Genomic DNA, 13,264 nt, shown 5'->3' on the forward strand with positions numbered 1-13,264 from the left:
TGTCCTTAAAAAATAAGAGTAAGAATCATTACAATTAATTATTAAATAAATTGAGACATAAGAACCATAGGGAAAGTATAGAGATGACAACTTGCGATGGAGCAGAAGTAGATGAGTTTATTTTTTTCACAGGAGCTATTTGATGATCTCATTGAGTTTGAGCTTGAGCTCGAGGCCTTTGATGCACTTGACTTCATCTAATTAAGATACAAAACATATAATAAGCAAAGGTACGATGCACATGCAAAAGCTACGAATGCACATAATAAACCGAACCCAAAAAACAGCTTTACAATATTGAGTATATATGAACTTTGGTAAAGATATCAGCATCAAAATATAAGGATTACAGATAGCATATAACAGATAAAAGACTATGGATACAAAAGATATATATATATTGTCATGAAACTATTAACTACCAACCATAAGGACTCCATATGGTCCTCACAATATTATAAGAACATATTTATAATTAAGTTTTCTGATGCCATTAACATGAATTATAAAACAATTTGTGTCCATGATGCCATCAACAACAGACGACTGACTAAGGCACAAAGACATCAGATCATCAGGCATCAACAAACCGAGGCACAAAGACATTGCAATGCAAAACCAATATCAGATCATCAGGCATATTAACAGAAATATCAGATACTGGCACCTGGCGGGATTTTTCTTTCTTATTAACAAAAATATCAGATCATCAGGCATCAACAAATCGAGGCACAAAAACATTGCAGTGCAGAACCAATGAATACCCGAAATAAATTGCAGTGCAAAACCAAAATTGTAGTGCAGAACCAATGAATACCTCAACAAATAGTCTAATAGTGTTGTTTAGAAATGAAATTACCCAATGTTTATAGCATACCCAATAGAAATGTCTAAAAAATGTCTACAGATCAGAACCAATGTTTATAACCAAAATTAGAAATGTCTGAATAAGGTTACACAATGTCTATTGTAGTGCATGAATACCCAATGTTTATAAACTAAAATTAAAACAATGGTTATAGCAATATAGCATACCCAATAGAAATGTCTACAGATTAGAACCAATGAAATCGAAAAAAAAAAAAATCTGCACAACGCATCACAGTTCACAACAGGGTGATTGGGTGAGAGACTAACCTTGCAAAGGAGGGAATTTGTGGGTTGAGACTGGAGACTCGAAATGGCGAGAGGAAGTCGTGGGTCGCACGTGGGTCATGGGGGTGAGAGACTGAGAGTAAAACGGTGTCGCGTCGACGAGATGTGTGAGACAGGTTGCAGGTCACAGGTCGCTGGGAAGGAAGAAGACGAAGCGGAAGAGCGGCGGAGCTGGAAAAGAGATGGTCCAGAGTGAGGGTGCAGAGGAGAGAGATAAGGGAAAGGGAAGGCCGGAAGGGAATGAATCGATCGATCTGTTTAGTGTTTAGGGTTTCAGACTGAAGACTGAAGACGAGAGTGACTAGAGGACGCCATTCAAGATAAAAAAAATTATTAATTTATAATTAAATATAAAACGACGTCGTTTTGCCTTACTTCGGTTCGGTTTGGTTCGGTCCGGTTTCTGAACCCCAAAAACTGAATCGAACTGAACTAGATTCGGTTCAGTTCAATTTTACACTTTCAGTTTATTTTTCAGTACAATTTTTTTCGGTTTTCGGTTTTTCGAGCCCACCCCTACATGCACATACAACTAAATTTTTTTTCCAAATCCGAATTTGATCATCATACATATACGAATATCGAATTTAGGTTTTTGTTTTGCTTACCTAATGAGATTCAAGCATGGAAGTTGCAGACCTGGGGGAGATAGGAGGTTACAGACCGGGGGATGGAGGTTGTAGAGGTCCTCCTTTAGGGTTTCTTCCTTTTTATTTTATTTTTAATTTTCTTTCCAAATTTTTTTTTTTAAGTTTTATTTTTATCTTTAATATTAGTTAAAATCTACATAAGTATTCATGACATTTAATGAATAAATAAGAACCCTTTGGATGTTATAAAATCTAATGGCTACAAAAAAGTGTAAAAATGTTTGTAAAAATATTTGTGCTTTGATCCTATCCCTATATCCAGTAGCGGAGCCAAGGTGGGTGCAATGAGATTCATTCACCCCAATAAGTTTGTTGGGCCACTCTTTTTCTTTCGGTGCAAAGAAGAGAAAAAATGGGAAGAGGCATTGCTTTGGTTTTTTGAAGAATAAAGAAAAAGAAAGGTTGATGACTTTGGTTTTATAATAGGAGAGAAGACAGAGCCTTTTGTTTTGGCAGTAACTAATATATATTAAGGCATTTGTTATGCATTTTGGTTTTGAGCAGTAGCAGAAAAGAGAAGGAATGTCTGTCGACAACTCCAATTTGTGACCAGAGGAGAGAGATGAAAGCCACACTAGGGAGAGCATTCGGCTCTCCCATTTGAAAAAGAGTGTAGTTGGGTCTACCATTTTGAGAGAGAAGCAGATGCAGAGAGTGAGAAAAACATGGGGCAATATTTAGAGAAGGTAGTAGTTGCTGCTTTAGTGTTCTCGTTGGATTGCTTCATTTTTTGCTCTCATTTGAGTAATCACTCATATTAATGCTAGAGAAATTTGTTATGTATTTTCCTTTTCTCTACTTGTTCTTTGTTTGAGTGAGAGATATAGGTGTATGTGGGATTTGAGATTTGAGTTTGAAATATATTTTTAAATGAAAGTACGATCGATTTTTAAAGCTATTTTTTGACCCCATTGCTGTAAATTCTTGGCTCCGTCACTGCCTATACCTATATGTAGGGATATGATTAATGACAAAGATTTTGACAAATATTTTTACATTCCTTTTAAGCCGTTGGATTACATATATAACATCAAAGGGTCTTTAATGAATCATTCAATAATTTGGATGCTTACATGGATTATAATTAACATTGAAAATGAATAAAAAGTTGATAAAGAATAAAAACTAGAAAAATAATTAAAAATTGAAAAGAGGAAGAAAATTTTGCGCACAAAGGCCTCCATTGATTTGTGCAAAATACCTTCAAGTCTTTTGAGTCTTCGTTCTCATTTTTCGGTAAGAACCCCAAAAACCTCTTTGATTCTACTTCAAATCCACACTCAGATTTAATTGTATTAAAATTTTTTTTGAGGGAGGTAGTGAGAGTTGTTGATTTAGAGTTTAGTTTTGTCAAATTATTGAAAGAGTGAGGAACGAATACTTGAAGCAAATTGATACTTGATATGCTTTTATATCGTAATTTTGTATCGATCAATTGAAGGAATGATACTAAGTTTGGCAGTGTGAGTGATAGGAATTCGAGGTGTTGGAGTTGGATGAAGCAATTCGGATCATGCTTTTACATTTTCATCCAAGACGGCCATTTTTGCTTTTTCCTTATGTTTGCAGGATTATTCCCTTAGCTTTTATTCTTTTCTTAGTTTTAACTTATATTAATTTCTTAATTATAAATTTATACCTCATTTAATGTTTTAAATCCTCTGCATAACTCTTAATCAAGACTGTTGAATGTTACAAGATCTAAAGGTTGTACAGGACTGTAAAAATGTTTGTCAAAATCTTTATCCCTTGACCATATCTCATATATATACCACTTACCTTAAAGTAAGGATAAAACCTTGTACTTTATCTTGTTTTGGCTGGCATTGTAGGTGCTGCTTTGACCATCATATCAAGTGTTATTGTGTTCCAAGGCTTTTCAAACCTTGTGAAAATTTTTGCTTGTTACAAAATGTGATATCACAAATGTCTCGCGAGTTAGAGGATATCGAGCATTTTGACCGACGATGATTAAGAACTTTGCAAGCATTTCTTCAACACAAATGAATCTAGTATCTTGCAATTGCGTCTTCACTCTTATAATACTACATAGCTTTAGAAAAAATATTTGGATATATTCTATATAACATTCGAAATTCCTCATGATCCTTATTTAGTACCTTATGTATGTAATTGTATTCGCTTTTATAAATTGGTGGAAATTCCTTAGGATCCTTATTTAGTACCTTATGTATGCAATTGTATCTGCTTCTATTAATTGGTTGTTGAGTTACTGGGCGTTCAACATTTTACCATTTATGAGAAATGAGAACCGATAATGTATTTAGCACTTGAAGTACAGCTTGGATTGCCATAAACATTAACTTAATGGTCTCGTAGTATTCTTGAACTATTTCATCACCCTCCATTTCACTTTCTTGTTCATCTTCCTCAATTTCTTTATCCCCTATTTTTCATCAATGTCTTCCTCCTCCAACATGTCTTCCTAAACTATGTCATTACCCTAGCTCATTCATATTTTGGGACACTGTATGTAGAGAATCACCTAAGAAAAGTACATGAATAGAATTCTAGTTGGTAACAATCAACATGTCTTCAAATTAAAGCCATGCATTGATTCAAAATTACAATACTCATAAAATGTTCAAGCCTAACATTCTAAAAAATATTGAACGTATTAACAAATAAGCCTAAATCATGTTGTACTGTATCCACTCAAGGTGCTCTTCTGGTGACATTTTTAAGAATGAATTTTTTACACCCAACTTACGAATCGAAAGGACCGCTTTGTAAAGAGCAGAACTATCCAAGTTTGAAGTCTCCTTGATTGCATCCCACACATTGTTTTTCTTTTCTGTCTCCCTCTCTCTTTCTCTTTTCTCCATTAGGCTATGCATTCCTCGAGCTCCATTAGCAATTGCCTTAATTGAGTTCATACCAACATAAAACTTTTTCAAGTAGAGTTGCTGGAGTGATGGTCTCACCTGAGGAACTATTTTCTTCATTGTCTATTCTAATTTTCCTTCTTTGAGGGAGTTTTGTGTTAGCATGCTCCAAATTGTGTACAAGAAAAGGGAAGTGTAGTCATCTTTCTCAGCTTGACTCTGCACATCTGTGTCATTATTGTCATCACTAACTTAGTCTTCTATTTTGGCACTTGTATTTTCTCCCCCTCGATATGTTCTAGCATCAGTGTCTTCATCCAATTCAACCGAGTTGTTCTCAACAACAATTCCATTGCCAAATACAATTATCAAATCATAGTAGTTTAGAAATGTATCGGTCCAAAGGTACCTCTGGTTTGTGTGGGACTGGGAAAACATATAGTATGTTAGTAGCACAAAAAGTAGGAAAATGAAACTTTTCCAATATCCATTACTTCATTGCTAGCCGAAAATCTTTTTGAGACAGGATCCCACCCAAATCCAAAACTTTGACGCAAAAATTTAGAAATATGTTGATATCGTTGCTTCATCCATCTCAGCCAACTAGTATATTGACTATAATTTTTGCTGCACCCGAGTTTTTCATTAAGAACAGAAAGTATCCTCATTTCTACTAATTGCTTGCTAAACGAACCATTAGCATGGCGCCATCCTTGCTTGGGAACATCAACTATTAGTTCTAAGAGAAACTCAATTGGGACTAATAGCTCGATGGACCGGCGAGAAAATTGACCCAATAGCCCCAGCTCCTTGCTCTAGCCCATGTGGGCGATTGGGCAGGGGGGCCCAGTGAGAGGCCCGGCTCGAATCGGTGGCTTGAGAGCCTGAGGCATGTGTGATGCATGATTGACATCAGGGTAACGTAAGCCACGTTTAAAAAAAATTACGTCAGGCGCGTGTCGTTCACTTGCTCGTGGGGGCGCATCATTGACAACTTTTCAGTAGGTGGGGCCCGCGGTGCAGACGGATGAAATGTTACCGTTGGTGGGCCACATGGTACGACGTCATCCGTTGGATTTCAATGGTTAATTTTTCTGGACCGTTGGATTTTCAACAGTAAAAAAAAAATTCAAACCTTCCCCAATATTAGCCGTTGGATTTGAGATTAACGGTTCACATTATTTGCCTTTATAAATTAAAAAAAAAAAGAATTCACATTAAAAAATTCTGAATGTTATCGTTGTGCCACGTGGCACAATCTGGAGGGTTGGATTTCAAAATTTTTTTTAATTCAACGGCAAAAATTAATTAAGTTAATAAAAAAATGTTAAAAATTAATAAAAAATCCGAATTTTTTTTTAAATTAAAAAAAAAAAGATTTTACTGTTCTGTAAATACCTTCTCATTATCTTCTACCTTACACCACAATTTCATATTTTCTCAAATACTTTCAACCACATTCCAATCTTTCTCTGAAAGTTTCAATCCAATTGGTTTCCAACAAAATGACTAATTATGCAGGTACGAATTGGACGCGAAGATGTTACGTTGTGTTCTTCCTGGGTTGAAATTACTCATGATCTGATTGCGGGTAATGAGATGCAGTTCCGATAAATGTGGAGTCTTATTCACCATTTTCTTGAGAAAATTGGTGGGAAAAGAACCAAAGAATCGATGTCCAGTCATTAGAGAATATTCAGCCAATTGTTTAGTCTTCGGAGAGACGCCTTGGCACAAGTTTGTAGTAATCTTCAAAGTGGGGAAAATTTAGCAGATCAAGTAACAATATATTATTTATTTGTTTGTACTATACCCAAATGTACATTAGCTACTTTGATTATAATTATTTCTTCTCGCGCATTGTGAAGACACTTCAAGCACAAGCTTGGTATAATGCCAAAACCAAAAACAAAAACAAATCATTCACCTGGTGGGATTGTTGGAATATTGTCAAAGATTGTCCTAAATTCAAAGTTGTGCCTGTTGGTCCAGAGGTTGTGATGAACAACACCCCTCTACACTTTACGCCTGATCATGCCTCGCATGTTCATGAAACCAACACATAAGAAGTGCCGGAAATGCCCCCTGAACAAGCGTCGGGGTCGACTTGTTATCCAATTCGGCCTTAAGGCAAGAAGGTTTCAAAGAGAAAAGGGAGTGCTTCCAAGAATGATTATGCAAAATATATGGAAGAACTTGATCGCTAGGATGAATTGACTTTGGCATGGGAAATGTCTAAATTTGAGGCTGATAAGGCTAGAGATGAGGCAAAAGTTGCAGCTGTTGAAAGATTATTTCAAGCTAATGAGAGACAAAGAGAGCTACTTAGGCAAGAAAGGGAAGAACTTAAAGAAGAAAGAAGGGCTCAACAAGATCGTGACATTATGAAGGAGTTTGTAGAGGTGATGTCTCCGAATTCTAAATATTTTTGGAATTCGGAGAAATCAGACGTGGTGCGAATGAGGTGTGTAAAAGAAGCGAGAGCAAGAGGAGATGGTCCTAGCACCACAAGAGGAGATGATCCTAGTACCACAAATTGGTTAGGTGATGATTTTCCATTCACGAGGGACTAGGGAATTTGTTTTTAATCCGAGCCCATAATATTCCAATCACCTTGGGTTGTAATTTCTTATTTATTGAATAGAGTACTTTATGCTGTTTCCAATTTATTGAATTTAGTACTTTATTTAAACTAAGAGTATATTTATTTAATTTGGTAATTTATTTAAACTAAGAGAATCTTTATTCAAAGGACATAAACACACCAAATAAAATTACAAAAACATACCAAATAAAATTACAAACACACCAAATAAAAAAAAAAACTCACTAAATGAACTTAAAAAACACACCAAATTAAATTAAATAAACACACCAAATAAAAACAAACACACTAAATGAACTTAAGTTTCTTGAGTTTGTTTCAATTCCCACTGGTGCTATATCAAGTCAATTTGTCGGGCATTGTGCATATATGGGACCTAAAGTAAAGTATATCGTTGAATGAGCCTTTCATTGTAACGTTCATCCCTTTGTAATGGCTCGTGTTGCATGGGTTCTTTGGTGGTGTCATGAGCACAATAGATTTGTGTTATGGAATTGTTCATCGTGTCTAGCTCATATTCATCAACGACATCATAATCGTACTCATCTTCCACAATCATGTTGTGAAGAATGATGCACATCATCATGATGGATTGAAGAAACTCTAAATCAAACATTCTGGCAGCACCCCTTACAATTTCCTAATGAGCTTGGAGGATACCAAAACAACGCTCCACATCCTTCCTATACCCCTCTTGACAGCTTGCAAAGTGTTTTGACAAATGATGACCACCTTGGGTAAATGCCATCTGCTAGGTAGTATGGCCTGTGGTACTTATGTCTGTTGACCCAATATGTGACTCTTAGTACTTTTCCTTGCAGGACATCGTTGAACACTGGGGATTGGGTAAGGACATTGAGGTCATTTTGTGCTCATAGAAAAATGAAAAAGTGTGCCAAATTCATGTATCAAATGATGCCACTGTCTCCAAAATGATACTTTTTGCTCATTTTCTGTGCCATAAGCTCTTTGCCATGCATTTGGACATTTTTTCCAAGTCCATTGCATACAATTGATGTTTCCAATCATCCTAGGAAAACCTCGCATCTCGCCCTTCTTCAGAAGCCTTTGCAAGTCCATCTCAGTAGGTACTCTGTGGTGTAGATAGATTTGATTACAGAGCAAAACCTCATCAGGGACTCAAAAATGGTTGATTTCCCCATCTTTGCTATCTCACCCATTTGGTTTGCAGATGCTCCATATGCAAGCATTCGTAAGGCAACAATAATTTTTTTGCTTAGGAAGGAGACCCATAACACCAAAAACATCATTCTTTTGTACAAAGTAAGAATCATGGTTGCACATAGAAATCATGATTTTGTTGAACAAATGTTGTTCCATTCTAAAATGATGTCTAAAGTACGTATCAATGTTTACGGAATGGCTATGCCTGGAGATCTGAGCCACAGCTTGGATGACTCGATGGGAATGTGAGGCTCTTTGGCTTCTTGCTTCGTCATCTCTCATTCTATGCTCCTCATCCTCATCCTCATCCATCTCATTTTCGCCCACCTAGAGATTGAACATTCATTCCCCTTACTTAAACAATTCTTTCTCTTACTCATTGATTTCCCACAACATCCTTGAAGAAGACATTGTAAGAAGGAAGCATAAACTATGAATAATGATAGAGATTTTGATTTTGGTGTGTGATTTCGTAGGATGGATGGTGGGTTATATGAAGGAAAAAGAAAGGATTAGGTTGTAGATAATGCCACATGGCATGCCATCATTCGTTAAAAATCTGATTGAATTCTATCCTCAAAGATTGTAAACAGATTGTGACACATGGCGTGACGTGATTGGTTAAAAATCTTATAGGAAATCTATCCTTAAAGATTCTGAAAACGTAACGACACATGGCACGACGGCATTGGATAAAAATTTTATCGAAATCTGTCACCAAAAATTATCTTTTCGGATAATGACAAGTGGCACAACGACAACGATTAAAAATCTTATCCGAAATTACAAATAAAATTATTTTGTATTATTTTATAAAATAAAAAATACTAATATTTTATTACTTATTGCCATGGCTCTTCAGTTAGAGGTGGAGATGTAAAAGATAGTTACTGTTCATTAAAGGCAGTTACTGTTCACTAGGGGAGATTCAATAGTAAGTTGCCCTATGGGGCCTTCCTCACGTTGGAATTGCTCTAAGGAAGTATTGCTTTCTATGGAGGATCATTGGTTATACTGTTTACCTATTCTTTGAGGTAAATCTCCCCTTTCGAAATTAGAGGAAGCTAGCACTAACTTTAATTTTTTTAGCAAACACATATTATTCCAAAAGGGTTATGAATCATTTTTAACATATAACAAACTAGATGAAAAATCACGTAAAACCTGTATTCCGAGACATGGTTGATAAAATCGATGAGTCCTTGTCTTGCAAACTATAAAATCGCAGAATAAAAAGAAAAATTATGTAATCAAACTTTTCATTCATAATGAATCATTGAGAAAAACACATAGCATATAGAAAGGTTTTTGAAGAAGTTGTTCGCATTCTGCAATCGGCTTTGAATGAGGAATCTGGTTGACACATGGAGGAGGGGTGCCTGATTTGTGAGGGCATTCGATATTTATACTTCACACTCTAGAAGACATCAAAATCAATAAATTTATTGAATCTAACTAATTCCCTGACTTTTTCTTTTTTATATTTTTTATATTTTTTTTTAATTTTTTTTTTAAATTTTAAATAAGGTACGATATTCATTAAGACGAATAAAACATACAAGTTGAGGATAAAGTGCATATATGGGTCTCGATAAAAACCTTATCGGGGATTTCAACTCGATCTAAGGAGAAAAGAGTGTCCCGCACAAATAACTATCCTTCAGATGTAAGGGAAACATTACAATTGATTATCTTCTAATGAAACAACTAAAATCAAATCTGGAGGGTCTCCTTCCCAGGGTGCTTTGACGGAAACACAGTCCCATACGAGCCAATCTATGGGCAACGTTGTTTGCTTCCCGATGCACAAACTGCAGCATAACACCATTTATACCATGCAGAGCTCATCTGATGTCATTGCTTATGGGTCCCAATAATGAATCATCTTCCTCTTGCCGACTCACGGCTACAATGGCCACACTCGAGTCCCCTTCCAATACCACATTCGAGGTAAAGTTTTGACGTTCAAGTAAAAAAGTCCACAGCTCTTCTAGCCCCATCCAACTCAGCATGAAGAGGAGATGATACTTGGCACATATGCCCTGACTTTTTGAATACACTCAGATTTGGAAAGCCATTTTAAAAATATGGATTGAATACCACCAAACTTTGAATGACTCTTTATAACTCTAAATTGAATACAACCTGTTTTAGAAACTGAAAGCTTTACTTTTCTGTAGAAATATTCCTCTTCATTGATTAAATAATTATTACACTAAGTTTGATACATAGAGCAAAGGCTATGTACAAAACAGATCATAACAAACTAGCTAATTACATACTCATTTCACAACATGATTGGTTGACTATATTAGAAGACTAACTAATTGTCATGACTTGGCATCTTCATCTTTACACCCCTTAAGATGAGCTTGGAAGAACTAAGAGTTCCAAGAGAGAGATTGAGTTGCTAAATAAAAACCTATTTTTGGACAATGACTTGGTGTCATGCCCTGGACTTGGGATCGGTAAAAAATAACCTCGCATCCGAAACATGAGGTAAAAACTAAATAAATAAAAGAAAACTGAAACGGGATGGAAAATTAAATTCCACTTATAAAAATAAACTCAAGAATTCTTAACAAGGCCAAAATAAATAAATAGATATTCTAGCCTCACATCTAATCTGATCTTATCTCATCTACCTTCTTGACGGTCTAGTTTGTAAACCTACGTAACAATAGAGGGGTGAGCTTTAACAGCTCAGCAGGGACATAACCTTACCACAGTAAATTGACAATATTAAATTAAGTATCATGACATCGTATAATGAAGTATCAAATCATTACTAATAACAATGCATAGTGCAATGCTTCTTCATCTATACCAGTTAATCCGTATTCTATACTTATACCACTTGATCCCTGTGAATGCGAATTTCTTCCTCCTTGATATTGGAGAAAATTGCACCTACAAAACAAATAACACCTTAGGTCAAGGCCAAGAGCCTCACGAGCCCATATTGAATGGTTGGGGGTCCTGGGGGGGGGGGGGGGGGGGAGGGCTTTGGCCGAAGAATCTCCGATGCCAAAGTTAGAATTTTGAGGGAAAAATGTTTGTAGAATTTAGATAATTTAGCAAGAGAATTGGAATTGGGTTTTGGAGAGAATGAGAGGGCTTTTATAGGGGTGTGGTCGACCTCCTTGGGTGAGAGAGAACCGGCCACTTGACTCTCTTTCTGGGCTAGGTTCTTGATTTGTGTTTAATTGGGTATAATTGAATAATTAACTAATTAATTAGCCAATTAATAGAATAATTTCCTAATTGATTAGCTAATTAATATAATAAAAAGGGAAAGATTTGGGAGTTACCTTGTGGAGAGGATTTGATGAGGATGATGAAATAAGTTTTGAATTGTTACCTATTTTGGGCACTTTTGACTTGGTTGCGGGATGATTGCCCATTGCTCGTGCGTAGAAATCCCGATATGCCTCAAGGGTATTTTTGTCATTTTTATCCAAAAATTCATGTGTCGCCTCTTGATTATTTTTGCCTCCACAAATGCCCCTACACCTATTGGGCTGCTCGTAGGAGGGCAGTAGGTGTAGAGATCTTCTTGCTTTAGGAAACGTAGGATTGCTTCCTATTTTGATGTTAATTCCCTCTTTAATTCGAAATTAGATCCTTCTAGGAAAGGGAAATAAATTTCTCTGAAAGCTTATTTAAGTCCACCTTAAGTGGATTATTAAATCAACTTTGGAAAGCGATTTATTATACCTTACAAGAGAGAGAAAACTAGAGGATATTTGTTCCCCCTAGCAATCTTCTACACTTGCCTGTGCAAATGACCGTCTTTAGTTGCTTTTTTTGTCTTCTTCGCGCAACACTGAGGTAAGAAAAAAAAAAAAAAATTTCCTTATTTTGTTCTTGGATAGTGCTGATGTGGGGCAGCTGTCGGGGTGGTGCGACACATCGGCTGGCAGGGGCTAGAAGTCGGCTTGGCATAGGTTGAGGAAATGTTGTGGCAGGGACCACTGCTTGGGCTGCTTGGTTTGGCTAAAGCTAAGGGCAGTTGTGCGGTTGGGGCCACATATTGAGGTGTTGGGGCGAGGTGCTAGGCGAGCTACATGACTCATGTCTTTTGGGCTCTTGGACCTGATTCGGGTCAAGTCGGTGATTGAGAGAAACAAGGAGGTCATGGGCTTCATGGGTTGTTGAAATGCTGGGCATGCAGGCTTCATGCCTACTGGTTTGAGAGAAAAATAAAGGAAAAATTGATATGGATTGAGCTCTCTTACTGAGTACTGTGAATGGCGTTGGTTGCTTAATCCTTTTCGCCGGGAAAAATAGGGACTGCTCCTAAGAGATGAGGTAAAAAGGATCAAGGCGGATGCATTAGCTCGTCTGAACGTTATTGTGGAGCCTACTATGAATGAAGGTAGAAATAAGAGATCTTCCCCGTCTACTTAAGAAATGCTGGTTAAGAAAAAATGAAGATTTCCTCCGCTGCTTGTGAGGGTCCGCCTGCTATCGAAAGGCCTGTGATTGACATGACTTCTTCCAATGGGAAGAAAAATGAGGCTGCTAGATTTGAGCATGTGGCGCATGCTATGTCGAGAATGGCTAGTATAATTGCTGATAGGATTGCTCAGCGTAAAGGTCCTGTCATGCGTCCAATGTTGAAATTTGTACCAAGATGTCTGTTGGGAGTTAAGTCTGGTTCACCTTTGGAGAGGCTTGCTATTATGAAGAACAATAAGGTGGACATTACTGCTAAAGTGGCACCAAGGCCTACTCTCTCTGTTGTTGAGATTGATTCGCCTGTTAGGAAGGAGGAAACTGTTCGCGTGGGCAACTTTGAGAAATCCACTAAGCCTGCTTCT

This window comes from Pyrus communis, chromosome 3 (genome assembly GCF_963583255.1).
Source record: "Pyrus communis chromosome 3, drPyrComm1.1, whole genome shotgun sequence".
In the NCBI taxonomy this organism is placed as follows: domain Eukaryota; kingdom Viridiplantae; phylum Streptophyta; class Magnoliopsida; order Rosales; family Rosaceae; genus Pyrus; species Pyrus communis.